This window comes from Ornithorhynchus anatinus, chromosome X1, assembly GCF_004115215.2.
Source record: "Ornithorhynchus anatinus isolate Pmale09 chromosome X1, mOrnAna1.pri.v4, whole genome shotgun sequence".
Taxonomy (NCBI): domain Eukaryota; kingdom Metazoa; phylum Chordata; class Mammalia; order Monotremata; family Ornithorhynchidae; genus Ornithorhynchus; species Ornithorhynchus anatinus.
The window spans coordinates 32,958,319-32,985,940 of NC_041749.1; the positions used below are offsets into that span (position 1 = coordinate 32,958,319).

At 46.4% G+C, this 27,622-nt stretch overlaps 1 protein-coding gene across 1 annotated transcript in view; it reads left to right on the forward strand.

Annotated features, from left to right (window-relative positions):
• The first annotated feature begins 8,916 nt into the window (after positions 1-8,916).
• Positions 8,917-27,622, forward strand: part of FAT2 (FAT atypical cadherin 2) — a 98,293-nt gene continuing 79,587 nt past the window's right edge. Inside the window, exon 1 of the mRNA XM_029051017.2 lies at positions 8,917-9,067. The gene's annotated coding sequence lies outside the window, so the exon portion shown is untranslated. The remainder of the gene's footprint in view (positions 9,068-27,622) is intronic.

Here is a 27,622-nt window from a genome sequence, read left to right on the forward strand (position 1 = left end):
ATTCCAGAAGTTTAAAGAAGCTCAACAGTTAAGCAGGGAATACCATCACACCAGTTGTCCACAGTCCTCACCACGATCAGCCGTATGTGCCTGGGAGTCAGAGGATCTAGGTTCTAAGTCATTTGCCTGCTGTGTGACCTTGGGTAGGTTACTTAACTTCTCTGTTCCTCAGTTCCCTCATCTGTAAAATGGGGATTCAACCTGTTTTCCCTCCTACTTAAAATATGAGCCCCATGTGAGACCTGATGATCTTGTGTCTACCCAAACCATTAGTACAGCGGTTGGCACATAGCAAGCACTTAACAAATACCACAATTATAATTACAATATAACAAAGTTGATAGACATGTTCGCTGCCCAAAACCAGTTTACAGTCAAGTGGTCTTCTCAGTCACCCCAAGCTCTCGACCATCACTGAAATAATCACATTTATTAAGAGCTTACTATTTGTAGAGCACTGTACTCAGTGCTTCAGAGAGTATAATACAAAAGAGCTGGTAGATATGTTCCCTGCCCACAACAAATAATTCCCCCAACCCCTTACCTTCCATGCTATCTTCCTAAGGTCACATGGTAGACAAGTGGTGGAACCAGGCTTAGAACCCAGGTCCTCTGACTCCCAGTCCTGACTCTGAGGTCCTCTTCCTTGCCATTCCCTTATTTCATTGCTTCCACTTTCACTTTACTCCCTAAATTTGAGATTCCCTTTCTTGGATTAAATGGATGTAAAATGGTGAGTTTTCACTTAATCTTTGCCCTATTCTTCCTCTCTGAAGAGTAGAAGAGGTGGAAATTAGACATGCACACGGTTCCTCAAGGGGTTGACAGTCTTTGAATATAGACGCACGTCAAGAGCAATGAAACACTAAAACATTAAAACAGCACAAGGGACAAGGACAAACATACAATAAACAAAATAAAAACAAAACTCTGTAGGGTGGTTAGAGGAGCATTATCTCTCCTCAGGATTCAGAGTCCACAGAAATGCCGCACAGCTACCAGCTTAATCAAGGTTCTATGAAGCCTCATGCTGAAGGTGCTGTTCTCATTACTGCCGGGATCAGGATGGGATCAGCTCGAAAATGCAGAGGAAATCCGGAGCGGGTCATGAGTGGCAGGGAGGGAAGGCAATTCACTTGGCCACAGTGACGGGGGAGGGAGAGGATAAGAACGTGCAGGGAAGCAAGGTTGCAAATACCAAATCCCTTGTTCAGTTCCAAAGGTGAAGAGGGTCCAAGAAGCAGAGGCTTTCATATCTGGCTCGGCACACGAAGAGCAGGCTGGGGGTAGGCAGAGAGCTACTCAGCTGTGATAATCCCCACTCTGCCCCGTGTCTATTGTGATCTGGGGCAAGTCACTTCATTTCTCATTAGAGTTAATTGTTAGTGAATGATGAGGGGGAACCCAAGCACTTATCATAGTGTGGGCCACAATGGTGGGCAGGGTGGGCATCCTCACTTTTAGGACCCAGAGGGCCCCAGAGGGCCCCACTGAAAGAAAAGCTCTCAGGGGGAGCAGTGTTGCCTAGTGGATAGAGCACAGGCCTGGGAGTCAGAAGGGCCTGGGTTCTAGTCCCAGTTCCACCACTTGTCTGCTGTGTGACCTTGGGCAAGTCACTTAACCTCTCCGTGCTTCAGTTACCTCATCAGTAAAATGGAGATTAAGACTGCGAGCCCCATGCAGGACAGGGACCCCAGCACCTAGTACAGTGCCTGGCATATAGTAAGGGATTAACAGATACCTTAAAAAAAAGACTGCATCTGCTTCTTCGACTGTCCAGCTACAGCCCACATCCCCCATGACCCCACCGATGGACTGAAGAAAACCTTAACTTTGGCTAGCTTCAGGCTTAGATAAAACAGAATGTATCTCCCTCCTGAAGGGAAAAAATTAGCCTCTGCCAAGGAGTTGCATCAATAATTCTCAGATAGATTCAGGCCTCATCCAGGTATAAAACCTTTCGGCTGGACCTTACGTGGAGCTGAATAAAATCGGCATTGACATGGCACATGCTGTACTCCATTAAAATTGCATTAAGTTGCAATAAATGAAGGCAGAGCCCTCACAATACATAAAGATCTAGCAGATGGAGACAATAAGAGGTAGGAATGAGAATGTAGGGGTTAGGGGTGGGGATGTAGGAAAGGGTGGGTGCAGAAAGAGAGAGTAGCAAACAGGATACAAGAACATCAGAAGGGAATACAATGTAATTACTGTGTATTTATTTTGGTTCATTACTTTTTTTTCACTCCTATTAGACTTTAAGGTCCTTGAGGACAGGGCCTGATTGCCTCTTCCAGTGCCATGGACCCAGCAAGACCTCGGTAAGCAGTACCAGCCTCAGATGGGAGGTGCATGGGGTAATAATAAGAATGGCATTTGCTAAGTGCTTACTGTGTGCCAGGCACCGTACTAAGCGTTAGGGTAGATACAAGCAAATAGGGTTGGACACAGTCTCTGTCCCACATGGGGCTCATAGTCTCAATCCCCATTTTATAGATAAGGGTACTGAGGCCCATAGAAATAAAATGATTTGTCCAAGGTCTCACAGCAGACAAAGGGCGGAGCCGGGATTAAAACCTATAACTTTCTGACTCTAGGCCCGTGCTCTATGCACTACGCCAAGGAAGCAGCAGCGTGGCCTAGTGGATAGAGCTGGGTCCTAGGAGTCAGAAGAACCTGAGTTCTAATCCCAGCACCACCACTTGTCTGCTGTGTGACATTGGGCAAGTCATTTACTTGGCTTGGCCTCAGTTACCTCTTCTGTAAAATGGGATTAAGCTTGTGAGCCCCAGATAGGGCATTGACTGTGTCCAAACTGATTAGCATGTATTTACTCTCGTGCTTAATATATTGCCTGGCGTATTGTAAGAGCTTAACAAACACTATAAAGAAAATCTTCCCAGTCTGCCTCCTGACCCTCTCAAGATGGCCACTGCATAGGACATACTAAAATGGTGCCCATCTCACACCTTTACCTGGTATCCACCAGGTATGTACACTATCAAAGGTGAGGTTGTGCTGGAGTTGAGATGAATTCCTCCCCCCTTCCCTTGCCCCCACTCCTTCTGACATTATGTACTCACAGTAGCCATCTTTCATTTCTTCAGCAATTTTCTACATCCCCCTCCTCCTAACACCTCCCCCAGCCCCGATGTCCCCTAAAATAAAAATGTCTGGTGAGGTTTCTTTCTTTGACCTCTGTGGGATGGCCAGCTGATGTCCCTCTTGCACAGCCAGGCAGGGGAGTGTTAGGGGGATTGGAGTTGGAAAGGCTGGAGGGAGTAAGGGCTTGTGAGGTGCAGCAGGACTGCGCTGGACAGCCCTGGGAGGAAGACTGCCCCAGTTGTCTTAATCCACCCGGATCTACCTCAGCCTTTCGATCCCTTCCCCAGCCAACATTTCCTGGTGACAGCTCACCCTCCAGGGTTCTGGGGCCGTGTTACATTGTGCATCATGTAATAGATGGCACTAAATACTCTCACCTCAAGACATGCCAAGGACAACCCTATTAGTAAGAGATCGTTGACCACGATGAAGGTTTCTCATCAGTGAGACTCATTGCTTCAGGGATGAGTCCTTCCAATTTAGGAAATCCCTCTATTTCAGGACTGAGACAGAATATCTATCACTCAATCAAATGATAGTACTTATTGAACACTTCTGCTGTGCAAAGCACTGTACTAAATGCTTGGGAGAGTACAGTACAGTAGGTAGATATGATCCCTGCCCTTAGGGAGTTTACAATCTAGTTGGGGAGACAGATATTAAAATAAATTACAAGTAGGGGAAGAAATTGAGAGAATAGGGATATATTTATGTATGGAGAGAAAGGACAAGGATTAGGGTGAATATCCAAGTGCTTAGGAGGTATAGATTCGAGTGCCTGAGAGATGCAATTGGGAGAGAAACAGATTGGGGAAAGGACAGATTACTGAGGGAAAGTTTCCTGGAGGAGTTGTGATTTTAGTAGGGTTTTGAAGATGAGAGAAAAGGTCTGCCAGATGTGAAGGGGGAGGGAGTAATCTCTCTCTCTCTCTCATATAGACCCCAAATTCACCCTTTGGAAAAATCCAGCTGGGGGAGGACAGAGGAAGAAGATCACGGTGACACTAAAGTGATTTTCTACCTGGCCCCATCTCTTCTCCCTTCCCCTTCCCTGCCTCCACCAAGTCAAAGCTGTTTTAAGATTTCTCTCGCTCAATCCTGGGCTTCTCTGAAAACATCCCAGGCCAGGAAGATCATGACCCCAATACCTTGATTCATCCAGTGAAGAATTGGAAGACTAGGAATTAAGAGACCAATCAGTAATTAATGTGACACAGGAATTTTCTTGTTTCCTTTTCCCATCTCTCCAAACTGGGCTCTAGGTAGAAGGGTGGACCATTGCTTTGGCAATGAAGTGTTATCTTGGGTAGATTCTTGATTGGATTCAATTGATGGCTTCCTTCCTCCCCAGCTCCTAGATGTGTAGTGGGGGAACTCTAATTGGACTTCGGGAATGGCATTGTTGGACTTGCCTCAGGTGCTCCTCCTTGGACTTCATCAGCAACTGCGACCCTGCTGTAGGGCAAAGGGTATGGATATTTCTGCCATCTCTCCAGTTTACAATGCTATGATGGGAAGCAGGGCTAGGGAATGCCAAGAAAGAGGTTCTGCCAACAACCCAATCATCCCCCATGTAACAAAGAAATGTCAAGAGGAAAGAGAGGTTCTAGCAGGAGAACAAAAAGGGCCAGGCAAGTTCCGAGGACTGCTAGCTGCTGCTGACTCCATATTGACACTGCCATAATCCCAACAACTCTGTCAAGCAGCCTGGCCTAATGGATAAAGAAAGGGTATGGGAGTCTGAAGGACCTGAATCTTAATCCTGGCACTACCACTTGTCTGCTATGTAACCTTGGGCAAGTCACTTCACTTCTCTGTGCCTATATATATATATATATACATATATATATATAATTTATATATCTATAGCTATATAATGGGGATTGAGATTGTGAGCCCATGTGGGACATGAACTGTATCTAACCCAATTAGCTTGTATCTACCCCAGTTCTTAGTACAGTGCCTGGCACATAATGAGCACTTAACAAATACCATTAAAAATAAAATTAAGAGCTTCTGCACCACCAGTCATACAATATAACAGAGTTGGTAGATATGTTCCCTGCCCACAGGGATCTTACAGTTTAGGGAACACCAGTGTTCTTGAATTTGTTTGTAATGTTTATTTGTTTCTGTCCCTTGTTTTATAAGATTCATTTTACTGGACCTAGCTCCCCTCATTAAACTGTAAACTCTTCCAGGATAGAAACTCTATTTTGATTTTCCTTTGCAATTCTCCACAGCTCGTTGGCCAATGTTCTGGATCCAGTGAAGACTCAATAAATATTGTCTGCTGAGAATCCATGAGATGAATCCATACTTCAGGAACCAGCAGCAAGAGGTAGGTCTTCTAAGGAGATGGTCAGTTCATCCAAAGCCTGCCTGCTCAGTCAATCATATTTATTGAGTTCTTATCGAGGGCAAAGCAGTGAAGTAAGCAGCTGGTAAAGTACAACAGAATTAGAAGACATGATTCCTGCCCTTGTATAATCTAGTGTTCACTTCATAAGACCCAGTGTCAGACTTTCCTGGCTGAGGAAAACAACAGGGATGGGAACCAGCCCACAGGTGATGGGACCTAATCTATCAATCAGTGGTATTGAGTACTTAATTGAGAAATTGTTATTGTAGAGGTAAAAAACACAGTCCCTGCTCTCAAAGATTTCACAATCTAATGGAGTAGAGAGAGAGAGAAAGAGACAGAGAGAGAGAGAAAGAGACAGAGAATGTGGGCAGTCATGGCCACAACCAGACAGTAATATAAAGTTCCTCTAAAGCCACAGTTCTACTTGGAACACACTAGGCACTAAGTAGAAGCAGTGTGGCTTAGTGAAAAGAGCACAGACTTGGGAGTCAGAGGATGTGGGTTCTAATCCCAGCTCCACCGATTTTTTGCTGTGTGACCTTGGGCAAGTCACCTAACTTCTCTGTGCCTCAGTTACCGCATCAGGAAAATGGGGATGAAGATTGTGAGTCCCACGTGGGACAACTTGATTACCTTGTATGTACCTCAGCACTTAGAACAGTGCTTGGCACATAGGAAGGACTTAAGTACCCGTATAAAAAAAGTGTGGAACTGATGTTCACGGTGTCAGAGATGCAAGAATACTGTTCCCCCCTCTAAGTTTGCACCAGAAACCCTAATATCTGCTTGCCACCTGATGACGTCTCAGCCCTCTGTCAGTGAACTAAGCTCAGAGGAGCTCAGGCAGGCCAGGGTTAGAGGATGGAGTTGTAGACACTGCCAGGCACCAGCTGCCCATAGTGTGCCCTTTCCTCCCCCAACTCACCAATTGGAGGGGTTCCAGGAAGCTGCGCCCACCCCACTGCCTTGTCTCTAAGCCTAAACTCACACTCTCCCAGCAAACTGGTTTTGATTTCAACAAAAATCACTAGTTACCAAACTCCTTTTGTTGCCTAGAAAACCCCGGGGGTTGGAAATGGCTAAAGCAATAATCAACATCCACTGAGATTATTTTTATATTTTCAAATTGCTGGGCAGTGTTCCTGTGCAAAATATGATATGTATGTGTGTGTGTGTGTGTGTGTGTGTGTGTGTGTGTTTAGGGAGGGGACAGGGGAGGGGGTATGTTTGAAGATATGTATTAGAAAACCTGCATCCATGAAAGGAAAGGAACTACCCCTAGCTGTCTGGCAATGATTAATACTAGAAAGGACTTCAAGAAGTCATCAAATCCAGCCCTCTGTCTCCAAGCATGTGACTGGCTAAGGATCCAGGCCAGGTTGTATGTTTCACAGTCTGCTTTGATGGCCTAATCTGGTGTTTAATAAGTCTTATAATTAAGACTAATAAGTCTTATAATTAGGAAGTTCTTCCTTATGTCTAACTGAACTTCTTGCTGTGATTTAGGTTCATTTCAGGATAACCGGTCTACCTCCTCTTCCCAAGAAGGGCAGAAGTATAGAATTGAGTATAGTCAACAGGATCCAAGTAATTTCTTTCCATGCAGAAAAGGTCCCAGCCTCTGAGTAAACTGGACTATTTCTGGGACCAAACAAGGACAGGTAACAACCCAAGGTGGGAGGCAGCAGGGTACACTGGAGGAGGAAAGATAAAGGATGTGAATTTTACATCCAATTCTGCTGCAGGTGCTGTGTGACCTTGGGGAAACAGCTTACCCACTCTGGGCTTCATTGTTCCCATTTGTAAAATGGGGAGAACAACCCCTTTTTGGCTGGGCTGATGGGAGGAATAACTCTGTTTTCAGGGTGATATGTAAGCATTTATATTTGGGGCTTAAATAGAAATGATAAATTTAGCTCTGTTTCCCTCCTGCTTTTTCTACCTCTAAGAAAAAGATGCACTGCTCCCTTTTTCCACCCACCAAATCGGGAGAGTCATTTAAAAAGAAAAAAATAAATTGTTTGGTGAGCTCTGACCCATAATGACTTCCTTGCTTAATGAGCAAAGTCAATGCTGCTTCATCTCAGCGTGGCTTAGTGGATAGAGGACAGGCTTGGGTGTCAGAAGGTAATGGGTTCTAATCCCGATCTATCACTTGTCTGCTGTGTGACTTTGGGCAAGTCACTTCACTTCTCTGGGCCTCAGTTCCTTCATCTGTAAAATAGGAGTTAAGTCTGTGAGCCCTATGTGGGGCAGGGACTATTTCTAACTCAATTATCTTGTATCTACCCCAGAGCTTAGAGCAGTGCCTGGCACACTGTAAGTGCTTAGCAAGCATAATTATTAATTATTATTATTATTATCTCCATCCTCATAGCCACAGGCACCCTAGGAGTTAACAGCCATGGAGAAACAAAGGCAAGACAGATGGCTCACTTCTTGCCAACGCTTCCCCCAGCTCCAACCAAACGCTTTTTGCCTTGGGACTTTTTCTCCACTGCCTGGCTGGGTTTGCAGCCCCCCTCTCCTCCACGTCCCCCCTTTCTCCAACACATACACCTCCCTGCCCCTCCTGGGACTTTTGCATCAAGAAGAGAGGGAGAAGCACAAAGCAGACCCCTCTCCACTCCACACACACCCATCCCCAACCTCAGCCCCTTTAAAAAAAAACGCTATTTGTTAAGCACTTACTACAGGTGTAGCGCTGTACTAAACTCTGGGGCTAGACTCAAGATAAACAGGTTGAACTCAGTTCCTGTCCCACATGGGGCTCCCAGAGAAGTAGCATGGCTCAGTGGAAAGAGCCTGGGCTTGGGAGTGAGAGGTCGTGGGTTCTAATCTCCGCCCCGCCGCTTGTCAGCAGTGTGACTGTGGGCAAGTCACTTAACTTCTCTGGGCCTCAGTTCCCTCATCTGTAAAATGGGGATGAAGACTGTGAGCCCCATGTGGGACAACCTGATGACCTTGTATCTACCCCAGCGCTTAGAACAGTGCTTGGCACATAGTAAGCGCTTAACAAATACCAAAATTATTATTATTTACAGATGAGGGAACCGAGGCCCATCCAGACAAGTGACTTCACCAAGATCATACAGCAGGATGAGTGGCAGAGCTAAGATTAGAACCCAGCTCCTTCGGAGTTGGAGGCCCTTGCTCTATCCACTAGGGCACGCTGCTTCTCTGGGTGCTCTCCTGCTGATTGTCTTCCACTGTCGTGAAAACTCGGGATTTCATGAAAGTCCTAACTAATCCCTGGGCAAAGCGCTGCAATTACCTCGCTCTGAGGTTTGGGCTCCTGCCCGCCTCTGACTAACCAGTTTTCTTGGGCAGAGGGACGAGGCAAAGCGCTGTTGCTCCTCCTCCTGCTTTCCTCCCGCCCCCATCCTACCTCTCGGGCTAGGACCCGCCCCCCACCAACTCACCGACTGCTTTAACCTGTAGTTCAGGAACTCGGTGCAGCAGCCTTCCTTTCCCGGAGGAGTTTCTTCAAAGCGCTTTTTTGGAGATGGAGCTTGCTGGCACCCCGAGGCCTGGCCGCCAGAGAGGGGGTCCAGAGGGGGCTTAAAGTGGACCCTGAGCTCCGGAGGAAGGAAGGTAGGTGAGCCCTGTTCCTAGCTCCCAGCTCCTGCAAATTCAGCCGGGGTCCAAGAGCCCAGACTGCCGGGCATCGAAGATGCCCATCGCACTGTCCAGCTCGCACAATTGCGCTTGGCCTCCCCACCCCCAAGTTATCCCTCGGCCCCTGACCCTAAAGTAGCACACTGACCACTGTCCCTGATCGGCATCGGAGGGGAGGTTGGAGCTGTCCACCCTCCGTGGGACGGCCCCGAAGTTCAGGGATCTGGGCCTAACAAACTCATCCAGGACCTGCACGCCCTGGGGAAAGTTTCGGTTCTAGCAGTGTTCGTTGCTGTCGCTCATCCTCCTGGGTTTAGGGGTCGGACACCTTCCCCCTAGGAAGCCCCCCTCATCGATGGTCAGCTCCGGGGCTGCTGCGCCCGGATGGGAGCAAGGTGGTCAGCGGGGATGTGTGTAGGACCAGTGTTTTGTTTTCTTTATGGTGTTAAGTGCTTACTGTGTGTCAAACACGGTACCGAGCTCTGAGGTAGGTATAAGTCAATTAGGTAGGACCCAGTCCCTGTTCCTAAGTTGGAGAAGAGGTCTTTAATCCCCATTTTACAGTTTAGGAGACTGAGGCAAGGAGAAGTAAAGTGACTTGCCCCTATAGCGAGCAATTGGTAGAACCGCGATTAGAACCCAGGTCCTCCGACTTCCAGGCCCTTGCTCTTTCCACAAAGCCACGCTGCTACTCTGTGGTTAGTCGCCCATGTGGTTTTGTCTGCAGTGATTGTGTAATGGTTAATGCCGACTTTGCGGAGGGGTTTCAGTCAGTTTGATCGTGTTACCTGGCAAGCCGCGGAGCGAGAGGCTCCTTAGGTCAAGGGCCTGGCAGTGCAGAATATCTGGATATTTATGCACATGTCTGTTCTTGTCGATGCCTTGTCTCCCCCGTTGAACTTTAAGCTCTTGGTGGTCAGGTAACGCTTCTTCTGTTTCTGTGGTGTTTAGTACAGTGCGTGACACCCAGGGGGCACTCAATAAATACCATTACTACTACTAATTAGTACAGTTGTTAGGGAAGGTGTTGGTGTGTGGGGACTTGTTTGCCATTTTGTTTCGGAGTTGGGTTGCCTAATGCATGTCTGGATGATAAATGCCCGAGAGGAATGTAGACTGAAATGTCTATATTGGTGCAAAGCTGAAGATGACAAGAAGCAGTGTGGTGGAAAGAGCACAGGCCAGGGAGTCAGAGGAAATGGATTCTAATGTTGGCTCCGCCACTTAAATACCATTATTATTTTTATTAATAATTGCTTACCAGTGTGAAGGCTGAGTTATCTGATGTTATAAAGTACCAGTATAATCAGGTCCCACATAGGGCTCACAGTCTAAGAGGGGGATGAACAGGTATTGAATCCCCATTTTGCAGAGGAGGGAGCTGAGGCACAGAGAAGTGACGGTAGGTACATTTGGAAGTAGGGTTAGAGCCCACCTCCTCTGACTCCCAGGTCCATGTTTTTTCCACTAGGTTATACTGCTTCACTTGCCTGCTGTGGGACCTAGTGCAAGTCACTTAACTTCTTCGTGCCTCAGTTTGCTCTGTGAAACTGAAATGGGGATTGACTGTGACCCCCCGTAGGACACATACTGTTTCTGACCTGATTATCTTATATCTATCGTAATGCTTAATCCAGTGCCTGGCACATAGGTCCTTAAATACCATTAAAAGAATCTGCCTGTACAACTATTACTGTCAGTGCTTCATCTATGTAACCTGGACTGTTAGTAAAAGGAGAACATGAAGCTACCAGTTTTTAGGAGCTCCAGCCCCTGAGGTCAGATAGCTATCCTTAAGGGGGAAGAAACCAGGGGAAGAAGAGCCAGGGCAAAGTTTGGCAGCCCTTGGCATTGACTATCTATTAGTTCCATGGGCTGTCACACAAACTGTGTGCAGCAGAGTTCCTGTAAAACCCCAAAGCATGCCAGAGGTTTGACAGTTCTTCTCTCTGCCTTCAGTTAAGACAAGGAATCACAAGTCAATCGACTCCAATCAGCTTACGAGGTGAATGGCAGTAGCCACTTTATATTTACAAGTCTCCTTCTCCTCTGAGTTTCAAAAAAAAAAAAATCCCATTCAGAATTGGCTTCAGGTGGAAGAAGAGAGCCCTCCTGCTGCAGGAGGATTGATGAGATGCCAGCTGCAGCTTTCTACTCCGTGGTTCTGTGTGCACCTACCCTTTTCCCTCCCTCTCTCCTATCCCTTCTTCATCCTTCCCTTCTCCTCCCTTTCCCCCTGCCCTGAAATTCAGTACTTAAAGTTTCAGGGTCTCCTGATGGAAAGGCAAGCAGGTGGCAGCTGAGGTGGATGCTGAGAAGAGGGCCAAGGGAGAGCCACTGTAGTGGCCTGAGGAAAAGGCTTTGGCCCCAACTTTTGTAGGTTGGGGTTAAGGAGAGAGTCTAGAACTGACTGGGGTGTGACTGGGCTTGGTATTGTGCAGTTATAGTGCTGGTGACCAGAAATCAACAGGAAAAAGGGGTAGTGGTCCAGAAGCAGTGGTTCTGGGGATTGGAGAGGTCCCTGGATATTAGGATGCCTATGGGGCCTGTCTGAGCTGCCTCTTCTCTGCCCACCCTTCTCCCCTCCACCCTCTGCCATAGTTTTTATCTCCACTGTCCCCTTTCTGGGCTAAAAATGCTCCCAGCAGTGTTGGGGGTGAAGTGGGGACATTGGCCATGTGCTCCATGGATATCTAGAGTGGGCAGGAGGGAATGGGAAACCCTGGGCTAACTCTGTCCTGAGTCTGATGGAACCTTAGTCTCATCTTGCCCATGAACACGTGCAGGTGCGGGTGTGTGTATGTACAGAGGCTGCGGCTGCGAAAAACTAGCCAAGGCAGAAGCTGACTGGGCCTCCTGCTTTTTCCTCTGGGTGGCCAGGGGACCACCCTGTTACCCCAAGTCACAGAGGTGGGAATGAGGGAGTGGGAACAGGTTCAAACAGCACAGGGTAGAGATATAAAAATTCCTGCAATCTGCAGCCACCAAGGAGGGGGAGAAACTATAGTTCCTTTATTTTCTGGAAGAAAAATTGAGTCTTTGGAAAGAAAGACAAAAAAGATGCAAACATTTTTGTAAGTGATCTGATTTATTGTATAAATTTAAGACCCCAAAATGTATTCTATTCAAGTAAGGAAATTGTCCTTTTGAGCCACTTTATTAAATTTTCAATGATAAATCCCTTAAGTTTTCCTTAAATCACAATTATAAATTATGAATGTGCAGCACCTGGGACTGGTTTTTTCCAAAGGGAGTGCCGGGGGCACAACCTTGCCTTCTCAGGATCCCCCTAAAGGAATACAGGCCTTCTCCTCCACGTGTGCCTGTTTCAGTCATTGAACTGCCAATTCAATGCATCCAGTGGCCCAGCTGATGTTAAACATTTTCATGGCAGGTTGGGATACCCTGGAACAGCCAGCGAGAACCTGCTCTGGCCTGCCCACACCCGGAGCCCAGGGCAGTCCAGTTCCTGGTTTGGGAGACCTGCCCCTGCCCGTCTTGAGCCTGAACTTCTGGCAGATCAGGAGCCCCCAGAGTATCCCTCTCCTCTGAGGATTATGGACTAGCAATGGGCCACTTCAGGGAGGGTAGCCCGGACTGCATAGGGACACTGCCAAGGGACTGCTTTGATGGTAACATCATTGCCATGTGGATGTGGCAGTCATGCCACCATCAAATGGCACTGCAGGCTCCTATGACCCACAGAAAGTCCCCCTGTGCCCAGACATAGAGTGCTGAGGGGCAGTGGAGAGTTCACATTCTCCTGCATAAATCTTCCATGCACTTACCCTGAACCTTCCTCTGTCTATCCATGGGGCAGAATGGAACTCATTAGCATTTGTAATTATTGTTACAGCAGGGGGGCAAGCTGCTGCCTGCACCCTAAGGTGCCCAAGCATCTCTTTAATTGTTCCCATGGTATCAGAAATAAAATCAAGTTGCAAATAAAACCTGCAATCTACAAAAGGAAACTTGTATTACCTGAGTTTAGAAAGACTCTTCCACAGTCAGGAGGCGTCCAGAAAGAAGAAACATATATTTTGAGAAATGAGCTCAGAAAAAATAAACTGCAAAGCACAACTCAAATGATATTTGAAAGCCCTAACTTTCTTGGGTGGAAAAAAATCCTAACAACCACTTTTAGTCCATATAACTATCGATTTGCCTCCACTACTAGTTTTTTCACTCATTCATCTACTCATCTTTGTCCATTCCTACTATTATCAATTGCACCTTTGTTTTCTCTCTTGAATATGATTATGTCCATCTGCCTCCTGTTTAAGATTATAAGCTTCTTGAGGACAGAGAAAATTTTACACTTTCATTGTGTAGAACTTTACCAGGTTATGTAAAGTTTTCTGCACACAGGTGCTAAATAAATGCTAAAGAAATTGACAAGCATCTCATTTATCATTCTAGATGAAAATATATGAAAAGCTTTTTCTGTTTTCCTAGAAGTTACTTTTTTTTCTATTAAAAGCAAAGCAAAAGGACTTTACTTACTTCACTACCCCTTGTCTTTTATTTCTTCTATTCTTCACATCTCTGTTTCTGGGAAAGGCTTACGGTCTTTCCAACCACTAGGAAGCTCCACTCAGGTGTGGCAGGCAGCTTCCGCTATGGCCTATGTTCCCATCTCATTTTGTCTCCAAGTGGAAACACTGCTATTCAGAAACCTAAAACACCCTCACCGTGCAAGGTATATGAATTAGGCTACGTGACCCTGCCCTACTACTTATAAAACACTTTTCATCACCCTCATCATCACCCTCAGCATTCTCCAAGCCCCTTGTAAACACAAATTTATTAACTCTTTCATCATTGCCATGGGGATGAATTTAATAGGTCAAATTGACCTCAAAGAGTTTAAATGGGAAATCTGTGCCCTGAGCTTCTTTATGGGGCTGTTGCCTTGAACCCCCGGGGGGAAACAAATGGGGGAAACAGAGGCAGAGGTTGTTAGCCAGCACCCCAGAGCGTGCCCACATCTGGGTCAGAATTAGAGCCCCAGGATTCCTCACCACCTGCCCCCTTTTCTGGATAGCATTCTTCACCATGGTATATGAGATGCATTAGGAAAAACTCTGAAAGAGAGGTTTATTTCTCAAACATCTGGAAATTCCACAGGTTTATGATTAGTAATAGTATTTAAGTGCTTACAATGTGTCAAGCACTGTTTTAAATGGCGGTTTACCCAAGTTCTAGAAGCTCCTTGAAAGCAGGGATTGTTTTTACCAAACCTATTGCATGGTACTCTCCCAAGCACCCAGTACAGTGTTCTATACATGGTAAGCGCTGCCTAACTGCCATTGATTGATTGATAAGCATTTTTAAAAGCAATTAATCCAGACTGTCAGAGGGGATAGTGTCTGCTCAGCTCCCGCTGGGAGACTTCACTAGGGTGGCCATTGCCTAGTGTTATACAAGACAGTCCAGTTCACAGCTGGTCTTTTCTCTGTCTGATCCTGTTATAGCCCCAAATGCATTTGTGCCCAGTATTTTTATTTTAAACTCCAGCCTCCCCCTCCTTTGGCTCTCGTCACCAATACCCAGGGATCATTCATTCATTCAGTCATATTTATTGAGTGCTTACTTTGTGCAAAGCAGAAGGGGTGTCATATTCATGAGGACCTGAGAGGGGAAGGCAATGACTAGAGCAAGGTGGAATCAGGGTTTCCCCACCCCCAGAGAAATGTCTGAGGTTTAAGCGGACTTCTGCAAAATATTCCATGGGATATCATGTTCTGTTGAGTGCTCAGCAAAACGCATGTAATGTCATGTGTGTCTGCAGGTGCCATCAGCAGCCACCCTAATCTTCACTGAAAATCATTATGCTATGTTTGATTAGACAACAAATAACTTGTTCGGTTGTAAAATTTAGCTGTGTACATATGGGTCTCAGGTGCTCTACTCGGCTGCCCCTGGCAGTCTTCCTTTTCCTCTCTGGAACTTTCTTTCTTAAAGGCGCATTGTTCTAGCTGCTCTTGGGCTTCTTCAAGTTTGGGATTCCAGTGATGCCAAAAGACAATGTTACCGAGCCAACCAAGGCCAGATGCTCCAGCCTCTGCTTCCTTTCATCCCATTATCAAAAAGCTACCTGAAACTTAGTTGTGAGAAACCTACTGAGGGAAATTCTGGAAGCAACTGCTACAGCAAACACAAACACAACTTCCTCTTCTTCCCCTCCATAATAATTAGTGGTATTTGTTAAGTGCCAAACACTGTCCTAACTGCTGAGGAAAACACACACTGAACAGATTGTACACAGTCCCTGTCCTTCATGGAGCTCACAGATTAGAGGAGAGGGAAAATGGGTATTGAATCCCCATTTTATAGGAGATGAAATTGAGGCACAGAGAAGCTCAGTGATTTACCCAAGGTCACACAGCAGCCAAGTGGTGGAACCAGGAAAAGAACTCAGTACATATGCTGAAGTCCAGTTCATAGGGGGAAAGAGGCTGGGCTAAGGACAAGGATGGATTATATCAAAGATATATATAATATATAGTTGTCCCTTGGTTTTGAAGAAGACCCCACTGTTGGTGATGTTCACCTGTGACTGCATGTGTGGATGAAAAGGCCAACAAGGAATTCACAGTTCTGGCCACACTGTTTGATCCACATTGGGTACAAATTTGTCAGCAGAAGGGGAAAGAAGGATGAAGAAAAAGGAAGGAGGGATTGTCTGGATACTCCTAGAAATATTTGCACAATATTCACACAAGTACCTCTAAACCTTTGAACATGAGACCTTCAGGAACTTTCCAAAACTTCCCCCCAGTGTTCTAGAGCAGTAGTCCCATGATGTGTCTGTCAGGTCTCAAGGAAGGAGGGTTATAAGGACCAATTTTCCCTGCAATTCCCAAACTCACTATGTGACCCAGAACCTCCCAGAAGACTCCATTTCATCGCTCAGGTGGCTGGGTGAATCAGTGACTTCAGGTGTGATTAAGGACTGGTCAAGCCTCTGATATTATTAACTCTTCAAGGGCAGGAACTCTGTCTCTAAACTAGACTTTGCAGTGCCACAGTATCCAAAGCAGCACACAGAGTGTTCACCCAAAAAGGAAGGCCGGGAACAGTGGTAGTAATAACTTCCCAGTTCTGGGAGTGTGTTGGGAAATGTTAGGTATGTGTTCCTCGAGACTTCAAGCCCATAGCTAGCAGTGAGCATGTCTACCAACCCAACAGTATTGCACTCTCCCAAGCACTTAGTACTGGGCTCTGCACAGAGTAAGTGCTCAATAAATACCATAGATTTGATTGACTGAAAGAGGCAAGAGAGAGACTGGAGCTAAACTGCTTGTTTTATGGGGCACCATTTCTAGTCAGAGACCGAAGGAGCTCCTGCCTTGGGAAAAAGAGAAAGGAGTAAATGAAAGCAGTAGATATAACTGTTCTCTAGGGAAGAACGCCTAGATCTTACAGAAAAAAATTTGTTATAGTTCCTTTTTGTTCCAGTGCCAGTGGCTATTGGCTCTGGTGCAAGTTAAACAGGACCATTCATGCCAATTCTTTTGTAATTTGTGTGTGTGTGTGTGAGAGTGTGTGTGTGAAAACCTGTGAGTGTATAAATGTATACATATGTGGACGTGGCTTAGGTAAATGTGTGTGTGAGAGTATATCCATGCCCCATTGCAAATGGTGGCGTTCTTGTCTGTCTGCACCTGTACAGCTGACTTCTTGGCTGACACCACTCCAGGACAATGGGGATTCAAAAGTCAAACAAGCCTTTCTGAGCTCCATGTGCCTTATTGTCCTTAGGGCAAGTGGAACTGCTGAGCCCTGCAGTTTTCTAGAGTCTTGGTTTTCCTTGGCGTGGGTCCGGTCTTCATTGGTTGCCGAGAACTGTCTCCTTCCTGGTTGCTGGAAAGGAAAAATGTGTCATCAGAGAGCATGGTTGGTTAGGGGACACAAGGTTATTTTTGGGCTTTTTCTGATGCTTGAGATTTTATTTTGAGGTTTCATACTATTTATTGTACCAAAAAATGTTGTCTTTGTAATTGACATGAATCCAAGGAGGTAGGTAACGTGTTTGTGCCTATGGGGATGGTGCTGCTGCTGATTAATATGAGGCTGAAATAGATTGGGTGAGGTGCCTTTGTGACTCTCTTTAAAGGGGAGAAGGATTGGAGGTAGAATCCAGGTCCTTGGGCCCAGAGCCTCGGATGTCCCTCTCATTTATCGTGCCAGGCTTCATGTCCCTCCATCGTTCAAAAAGGGGAAGCCCACATTTCCTGGCTTTGCACCGGGGAGGGAGTGGATGGTGGGAAAAGCCAAGGAGTGCTGGAGCTATTGAGACATCCTCTTCTCTCTCCCTCCCCCCCCCCCGCCGCCCCCCATTCTCTCCAAAAAACCCCACCAAAAAAAACAAAAACCCAGCAGCTTGCTGGAGAGGGAACAGTAAAAGCATCAGAGTTGGTCTCAGACACACCTTTCATACATTCAGATGTTGGGAAGTTGTGCAGTTGTGACTACTGGACTCTGACAAAATGGTGAAAAACTTGAAAACTTTTTTTTTAGACACAAATCACTGTAGTTCTAAATATTTTCTATTACCCTTATTTCTTCAGGTACTTTGCTGCTTTTATCATGTGAATCTTTCCTCTTGTTCCTGTTGCCTAATCCTCTCCTCCACTTAATACTTAGACTGTGAGTTTCTTGTGGGCCAGGGAGCTTCTCTGAATTATCCTCTGTGCTTTCTCCCAGGATTTAGTACAGTGTATCTCACATAGTTGTCAATTGATAAGATTGGAAGAAGGGAGGAAGGGACAGAGAGAGGGATGAGGGAGGATGGAGGATTCCCCCCTGTTCCCCCCCATTCATCTATCCCACCCGGTTATATCACAGAAGCCCCGATCTCAGCGAACCCCTAGGATCTCGGCCACATTCCCGCCTTGGAGCCCCAATCCCCAGTTTGAGAAGCACTGGCCTAAACACACCCTGCACCTAGACCGAGAAATAAAATAGTTTCAGTGTGGTGTATGGTGGGTAAAAACTTATAAATCTATTTTCAACATCTGCCAAACATAAGAGGATAAGATTGAAAGATCAGCTGATACTGTAAATCTTGGCCTGAGGCGTATCTGTGTCCCAGTGTGTGCACACGTCTGCATGTGCACGCACACACACGCACAGATCTGCTTAAAGAGCTTTGTCACACGATACACAGAATTGGCTCATTTTTATTTTTGGCCTGAAATTAGAGGTTTAGAGGATGCAATCCCAATCCCGCACCCTCTTGCAGGTGAGTGTGGTGGTCCTGGGTGCAGAAGGCTGGACAGTAAGCCTTGGGAAGTTCACCACCCACAACATCATGGCGGTGTCAGTGCTACTGAGGTTGAAGAGCTCAAATCCAAACTCTCAGAGCCCCCCCAAGAAGGAGCAGTTGTGCCTGCCAGGCTTGTGGCAGAGGTTGCGCAAATGGTCCCTGCTCTATTGTATTTCCAGGGTGAGATCATATGAGGAAAAGGCAGCCGACTTAAGCTTGGTCCTGCTGTCTTGGGTTCAGTTCATCCCTGGGTATCTCTTTCTCACTTCTAACTTCTGCTTCTCCCTGCAGCCTTCAACTGGTGGAATCTATTCAGCACTTGCTATGTGCCAAGCACTGGACTAAGTGCTGGGGAGATAGAAAAAGCAGCATGGCCTAGTGGAAAGAGCCTGGGCCTGTAAGTCAGAGGACCTGGGTTCTAATCTCAGCTCTGCCACCTGTCTTCTGTGTGACCTTGGGCAATAACCTCATCTGTAAGTGAGAATTAAGACTGTGAGCTCCTTGTAGGACAGGGACTGTGTTCAACCTGATTAGCCTGTGTCTTCCCCAGCACTTAGAACAGTGTTTGACACTTAGTAAGTGCTTAACAAATGCTATTAGTAGTAGAAAGACCACAGACCTGGGAGTCAGAGGACCTGGATTCGAATTCCGACTCTGCCAAATGCTTTGCATGACAGGAACTGTGTCCAACCTAATTCATTTCTTTCTATCCCAGACCTTAGAACAGTGTTTGACACATAGAAGTGCTTAACAAATACCATTTTAAAAAAAAAGGCAGACACAATCTGCATCCCATATAGAAGGTTCACAGTTTAAGGGGGAGGGTGAACAATTATTGAATCCCCATTTTACAGATGAGAAAACTAAGGCACAGAGAAGTCAAGTGACTTGTCCAAGGTTACGCAGCAGGCAAGTTGTGGAACTGGGATTAGAATCCAGGTCCCCTGTCTTCCAGGCCCATGATTTGTGGGCAGGAAATATGTCCGTTTATTGTTACATTGTGATCTCCCAAGCTTTTAGTACAGTGCTTTGTACACAGTAAGTACTCAACAAATACAGTTTAATGAATGACTCTCCACAAGGCCATGCTGCTTCCCAAAGGATTTTCTTCATCCTTTCCTTTGAATAAGGGGCACCAAAGAGTCTTGGGCTGTCCCTGGCTCCCTCCAGGGTGAGGTGGCACAAAATAAACCCCATCCCAAATTTGAACAGAGCACAGTGGTCCATTTGGTTCAGACCTCATTATCTCCCAGCAATTCCACCTAGCTCCCCAGATAATCCTGAAAAAAAAAACTTAGGCTTTTCAAACCTCCGCAGGGTTTGGAACTGCTTCTCATGTGTATGTACTGTAATCTGTGTAATTTCCAAGGATTCAGAAATCTTCCTAGCCCCTCTTCTCCTCCTGCCCAACTCCTCCCTCAGCTCTTGCTGGTTCAGTTTGGGGACCCAGCCAGGAAGAAAGCCTGGCTGGGCTCCTCCTGGGTGAGGCAGGGCTCGGCTCCAGCCCCGGTGTCAGCCAGAAGCCCTAATGGAGGGGAGATGCGCCTGGCAAAGTTTGGGGATGGGGAGGCGAGGAAGAGGCTGCAGGGGGATGGCTGGTGGAGAGCTGGGAAGGGAGCAGGGGAGGGCCCGCTCCATGAAGGTAATCGGCTTTGTCCCCGGGGTCACCCGGCAGCAGCAGTGCTGGGAACAGAGCTCAGGAATTGCATGCCTTTTGCCAAGATCGGAACGCTGTTCTCACTTGCCCCGACCTGCTCTCCTGGTGTGCTTTGTCCTAAGCTGTCCCTGCTCTGCGGCTGTGGCTCCCAGCCACGGGGGACACCTGGTGGGTGCTTCCTCCTCCCCCTCACACTCCGTAACATGAGACCGACGGCCTGCTGGAGAATGGGAAAGGGGTGCTGGGTTGGGAATGTGGAGGAATGGGGGCGGGTTGAGGTGGCAAGGTGTTCGGGGATTGTTGAGAAGCAGCGTGGCTTAATGGATAGAGCATGGGCCTGGGAGTCAAAAGGACTTGGGTTCTAATCCTGGCTCCACCAGATGTCTCCTTTGTGGGACCTTAGGTAAGTCCCTTAACTTCTCTGTGCCTCAGTTACCTCATCTGTCAAGTGGGGATTAAGAATGTGAGCCCCATGTGGGACAGGAACTGTGTCCAACCTGATAAACTGGTATCTACCCCAGCACATAGAACAGTGCTTGGCACATAGTAATCACCTAACAAGTACCATAATTATTATTATTATTATTATAATCGTTCCGATCCCAGGCCCTGTCCCATTTCTTCAGAAGGTTGAGGAGAGGCTGGGGCAAAGCAAGCAAGGCGGAAGATGAAAACCAGTTAATCATCTAGACTGTAAACTCGTTGTGGGCAGCAGGCACTTTGTACAGTGTTCTGCACATAGTAAACACTCAGTAAATATGATCGATCGATTGAACTCGCTTTGTGAATGAAGGTAGAGCTGAATCTTGGTTTCTCTGATGTCATCTACAGAAGGATTGGGATCAGTCAATCAGTGGTATTTGTTCAACACAGATGGTGTGCTCTGTACTAAATGCCTGGGAGAGTTCAGTAGAGTTGTAAGCATGATCCCTGCCCTCAAGGAGCTTGCAGTCTAGAAGGTTTTAGGACGGCCCAGTGGGGAGAACCCAGGACTAAATCCAGTTGATCCTTGGTTGACTCTAGGAAGGGTCAGGGTTTTGAGGATTCATTCTCTTTCCTGGTGGACCCTCCTACAGCTAATATTTTTGAATATTAATGCAGTGCCACCCTATGCTGTGTGTTGAACAGAATGGTCAATTCCATGACACAATTCAACTTTCTGTCTCAGCCAACATCCTCCCCTTCCGGTCTGTTTCTCCCCGTATCGGTAATTTGTTTTAGTGTTTGTCTCAAGTGGTGAATTGTAAGCTCCTTGAGGGCAGAGATTGTGTCTTCCAATTCTCTTGTATGCTCTCAAGCGCTTAATACAGAACACACAGGCGCTCAAATATTACAATTAAGTGATTACTTTGTAAAAGTTTCCATTTCAGAGTGGTTCCCATATCAGCTCTACATCCCAAATACAGTTACCATGCCTGCTCACTGAGGTTTTCCCCTGGAATAAAAAGTATAATCAATCGCTCAGTGGTATTTATTGAGCACTTACTGTATACCGAGTACTGTACAGAGTGCTTGGGAGAGTACAGTGCAACAGAGTTGGTAGACACAATCCCTGCCCACAGAGAGCTTACAGTCTAACGATAGATGGCTAGTGCCGTTACACCCAGGCCCAGGGAGGGTTAGTGACTTGCCCATGGTCACCTAGAAAGCCCTGGACCAGGACTCATCATCGATTAATCAGTCGTATTTATCGAGCACTTAGTGTGTGTGCGGGGCCCTGGCTCCGTCCGTTAGACCCAAACTTGCCTTCTCTCCCTCACCAGCCTCCCTCCCTAAGGTGGTAATGACGTCATGTCTCTTGGGTTCACTGAAGCCTCTCGGAAGGAAGGGGAGAGATAAATAGAAATTATTCTTTTTATTTTGATGTTGCCTCAAGTTGCAGCATGAATTGTGTACTATGTGACTGCATGGAAGAGAGGGAATGCCAGTGAGGTGGAGAAGAGCTGAAAGCATTGAAAGGTCTGGGGTAGGGAAGGGGCCCGCAGAGGGGCATGATAAAGCTACCGAGTTCTATGTTGTTGAGGAATAAAGTCACAAAAGAAGGGTCTGGATCATATGGTCCATAGGCTGCTAAGTAGGGTCCATGTAAAAGGATGATTTAATCATGATTTAATGATTTCAGTTTTTTTTATGGTATCTGTTAAACTGGGTACTTTACTAAGTGCTGAGATAGATACAGCCTTATCAGGTTAGACACAGCAACTGTCCCACATGGGGCTCACCATCTTAATCCCCATTTTTTGGATGAGGTAAGTGAGGCACAGAGAAGTGAAGTGACTTGCCCAAAGTCACACAGCAGACAAGTAGTGGAGTCGGGACTGGACCCCAGTTCCTTCTGACTCCCACGTCTGTGCTCTAGCCACTAAGACCTGCAGGTTCCTCTGGGAGTTGGTGGGTGATTTGGGTTTAAGATGGGGCAGCTTATTAGGTCTACCTTCCCATCCATCCCTCTCTCCCTTCAGAAATAACTTTCCTTCTTCTCCTGGGCTCCGCCTGGAGACATCTCTCCAAACCAGCCCTCCACAGTGGTAGGATGGAGCCTATTGGATTTCTGAAGGTAGCAAAGGATCTCAAAGGTTCTCTAACTCTAGGCAGGAGAGAGCCTAATCCACCCAACACTGAAGGGTGCCTCTGCTTAATTATAAATCTTTTTGGATAAAGATTGCCCCCTGCTTGGTGGCCTATTCCAAAGCTTAATCACCAATTCTCTCTTATGGCCATTTTGATCCATTTTCTCTGTCAGAGGATTTGTCGGGGATTTGGGCGTGTGTCTTTCCCTGGGGTGAGGATCTCTAGGGCCAGAGATCAAGACACAAATCCTTACTCACTGTGCCTCAACTGGTGAGGGCATTGCAACCAGTCAATGGTATTTATTCCTTCATTCAATTCATTCAGTCGTACTTATTGAGCGCTTTCTGTCTGCAGAACATTGGGTTGGTGAACAAGTAAGATTGCATCCCGCTGAAGAGTCTGGTGAATCCATCAGTCCGTGGGATTTACTGAGCGACTACTGTGCAGAGCACTGTGCTAAGCACTTGGGGAAATTCTGTATAGGTGAAATACACATTGCCTCCCAGAAATTTACAATCTAATGGCTCCTGCACCTCCGACCATCTTCCCTCCCTTGTAATTCCATCAGTCAGTGATATTTATTGAGTGCTTACTGTGTACAGAGCACTGTACTAACAGTTTAGGAAAATACAATATAACAGGATTGGTAGACATTTTTTCTGTTCATACCTCTCCGCAGGATGCTTCTCCTTTTACTGTGATAAGGGATTAAGATTCGTATTCTCCACCTCTGGAATGTAAGCTTGTTGTGGGCAAGAGAACTGGTCTAGGAACTGTTGTGCTCTCCCAAGTGCTTAATACAGTGCTGTGCACACAGGAGGTGCTCAATAAATACCACTGATGTTGATTTCCCTACAAACCCTTCTGGATGTGATGCCTTCGGGTAAATGATTTTCTTAACAGATCATTGCAAAGCCAGGAGTAGATTAGTTCTACTGGATTTTAACTCTCCTGCTGATTTGCTCCCTTTTAGATACCTGGGAGGAAGTGGGATTGGAGATGATCATGGACCAGGGGATTGGATTAGTTGACCTCTCATGATCCCTCTCTCCACTGCCTCTTATCTATAAATAAATGATACTTATGATTCTTTGACTGAATACTTGTATCTGTTGGTTCTACAATGATTCTAGGCTCCCTATCCAAAATGAACTCCATCACCCAATCAACTTGGGAAGCAGTATGGCCTAGTAGACAGAGCACAGGCCTGGGAGTCAGAAGGACCTGGGTTCTAATCCCACCTCTGCCACTTGTTTACTGTGTGACTTTGGGCAAGTCACTTAATTTCTCTGTGCCTCAGTTCCCTCATCTGTAAAATGGGGATTAAAACTGTGAGCCCCCTGTGGGACAGAGGCTGTGTCCAACCTGATTAGCTTGTATCTACCCCAGTATTTATAACAGTGTTTGACACATACTAAGCATTGAACAAATACCATCACTATCGCCATCACTAAAAAGCAGGACCCTGGGATATAATTTCAGAGCTGCCTGCTGCTTCTGTTGCTGCTTTCTGGTTATTCACTGAAGCAGGCAGTAGCAATCAGCTGAATCCCCCTTTCTGTCACTGGGATAATGGTGTGCAGGCCCAGCCCACTGCTGCAGCCTGGGCTCTTGACTCGGCTCTTCCTATACGCAAGAGGGAAGCCATGTTGGGGAGCTCTTGTGTGGTTTCCTCGGGAGTCATGCTGTCGAATATAAAGTTCATGGGCTTGTCCAAGGTCAGTCCTTTGGACGGGGGAAATGGGGTGGTGAATGGACAACCTCCTGGCTTATCGCTCACCAATCCATCAGTCATATTTATTGAGAGCTTACTGTGTGTAGAGCACTGTACTAAATGCTTGGGAGAGTACAATATAACAGAGTTGTTAGACGTGTTCCCTGCCCGCAAAGAACTTACAGTCTAGAGGAGCTGCTTTAGAGAAGCAGTATGGTATAGTGGATGGGGCATGGGCCTGGGAGTCAAAAGGACCTAGGTTCTAATTCCAGATCTGCAACTTGCCTGCCGGGTGACCTTGGGGAAGTCACTTAACTTCTCTGTGCCTCAGGTGCCTCATCTGTAAAATGGGGATTAAGACCGTGAGCCCTTTGTGGGAGAGGGACTATATCCAACCTGATTATCTTGTATCCACTCCAACGCTTAGTTTGTTGCCTGGCACGTAGTAAGCATTTAACAAATACCACAGTTGATATTGTTATCATTATTATTATCATTGTTATCATTATCCCATTTCCAGGCTCACCCTTCTCTTACCCACCTGGCCATTCCTGCTCCTTTAGGATGACTTAGGCACGTTCCTGCATTCAGCTCCCCCCACCCCTATGCAAGCAGACTGAGCTCTGGTGAGTCGGGCTCCCTTGACTCCCTTCCCGACCCTTGCTCTTTATAACCACAATAAAAACCAGCTCTGTCATTGTAACGGATGTGGCTGGAACTTGTCTGCTCTTTCATCTTTCCTCCTTCAAACCTGAAGCAAAGCAGCCGCTGGGCCCGGTCGTTCAGAGCTGAGTGAGGGAGAGGCCTTTCTCCAGATTCTGCAGGAAGGGGTAGAGAGAGGTGGCAGAGGTTGAAGCAGGGAGTATCTCAAACAGTCTTGTTGTTCTCTTACGGCAAACAGAGCCAGAGGTATTGAGAAATGTAGAACAATAATGAGCCGGTTATCCAAACTAGTTCCAGCAATCTAAAGTTTGGCTAGCCAAATTTAATTGAGCTTGGCTCTTTGGTACAGGAACACGCTCAATTTTATTTGGCTCTCTGAAGGTTTTTTTGTTTTTTTGGTTATCCCAACTCTCCTGTCTTCAGAGCCCTCATTTGGACAACTGGATTTCAGATGTTTAGTTTCCGTACTCTGTCCAAATGGGCATCTCTGGGTCAGGATCTCCATGGGTCCTGCTATTGTCACTGTCATTGTGTCTGAAGGTTGGTTGGGTGTCCCCAAGATGTCTCCACGATGCCAGTGTTGGCAGGAAGCTCGGGACACACAGCTCACATCCTCTAGAAATTTCCATCACAACCACATCCACACGGTCCTGGCTGGATATAGAGAAATGGTCGTCTGATTGGATGTCAAACTGATTGTATGTCAGGGGTCTCTGCATTTCTTCCTGCTCCTTGATTCAGACATTCAAGTCATTCCCCTGCCTACCTGCTGGGCTGTTTGTTTACCTTTCCTCCTCCCATCAGCCTGGATTCCATCATCGGGACCTCACTGAGATGCCAGGAAGAGAAGCCAACCTGAGTAGGAGATGCTGTCTGGGGGCGGGAGGGGTGTCATGAGCCTTCCGTTGGTGCTCAATAAATGCTCCCCTTCATCCTTATCCATGTGGGGAGTGGCAGTGCTAATAGGCAGGTGTTTGGGGGAGGATTTCCCCTCACCAACTCACGTGGATGCCAGGCAAACCAATCCAGCAACATACTGAGTCAACCCTCTCTTCCTGTCACATCTCCCTGCTACAACTCCCTGCTGTGTGACCTGGAGCAAAGCACTTGGGTCTGCTGGGCTTGGGTCACATTCACTGCTGGCATCTATATGAGCAAATCATCCAGATATTGCCAGCCTCCAAATATAATTAGCCAGATAGAGAATAACAGGTGGAGGGTTTTTGAATTTTTTTTTCCCTGAACCACCTGGATAATGGAGTTCAAATTGAATTTTTTATCCTGTTGATGTGTACATGTATGTAGTAAGATTGAGATGAAAGATAAATGAAAGAAGTTTTAGGGTATTTTTTAATGCTGTTTTAGGTGCATTTCATCTGTGGTTTATTGCTCTGAATATGGGAACTTGGGGTTCAGGGAAAAGTCCATATTCTTGAATTTTGACAATCAGCCTTTTGAGGTGTTGAGTGTTTGAATTTTTCAGTTAATGGAGCTGGGAAGTAGCCAATCACCAACCTACCCAGGAGCCTCAGTTTCCCCACGCCTCCACTTATCACCTTCCACCCAGTGACAGGATGGGCTCTGAACTCCCCTGCTTAAGGACTTACTAATAATAATAATCATGATCATAATAATGACTGTCGTCTTTCTTAAGCCAACCACTGTTGTAAGAGCCGGCGTGGATACAAGATAACCAGGTCAGACCCAGTCCCTGTCCTACATGGCATTCACAGTCTAAGAAGGAGAGCAGGTATTTAATCCCAGTTTTGCAGATGAGGAAATTGAGACCGAGAGGAGTTAGGTGATTTGTCCAAAATCATACAGCAGGCAAATGGGGGATCCAAGATTAGAAACCAGGCCCATGCTCTTTCCATTAAGCCACACTGGTTCTCAGTATACCTACTCAAAGCACTTAATATACCCAATCCCATCCTCAGTCTTAGGACGTGTTCAACCCAAGTGTTAGCTGAACCTCGTGTCCAGGTTTGGGAAGAGGAGAAATAACTAACTGAGTAGGATGCTATACTTCGCACATATTGGGCTGGCCAAAAAGCTGTTAGGCTGGGAAGCCCACGTGGGACAGAACTCTGTCTGATTTGATTATCCTATGTCTACTCCAGAGTTTAGCATGGTGCTTAGTATATAATAATAATAATTGTGGAATTTGTTAAACACTTAATATATGTCAAGCACTGTATATAGTGCTGGGGTAGATACAAGATAATCAGGTCCCACATGGGGCTCACAGTCTAAGTTGAAGGGAGAACAGGTATTGAATCCTCATTTTGCAGATAAAGGAACTGAGCCACAAAGAAATGACATGACTTGCCCACAGTCATACAGCAGGTGAGTGGTGGAGCTGGGATTAGAACCCAGATCCCCTGACTTCCAGGCCCTTACTCTTTCCACTAGGCCAAACTGCTTCTGGTTAAGCACATAGTAAAGCTTAACAAATACCACTAGTATTATTATTATTATTAGTCTGACTGAGGGTCACTGGCGTTATCGATGACTACCATGAGGACGTTTGTAAATCAGTATAGTAGGAGAGGAGAGGGAAGCTTGGACTGAGCAGCTATTTCCCACCAATGACCCTCTCTCTTCCGACTAAACTTCCCTTCTTGCCTTTCATTTTATTTTTATGTACTGGACACT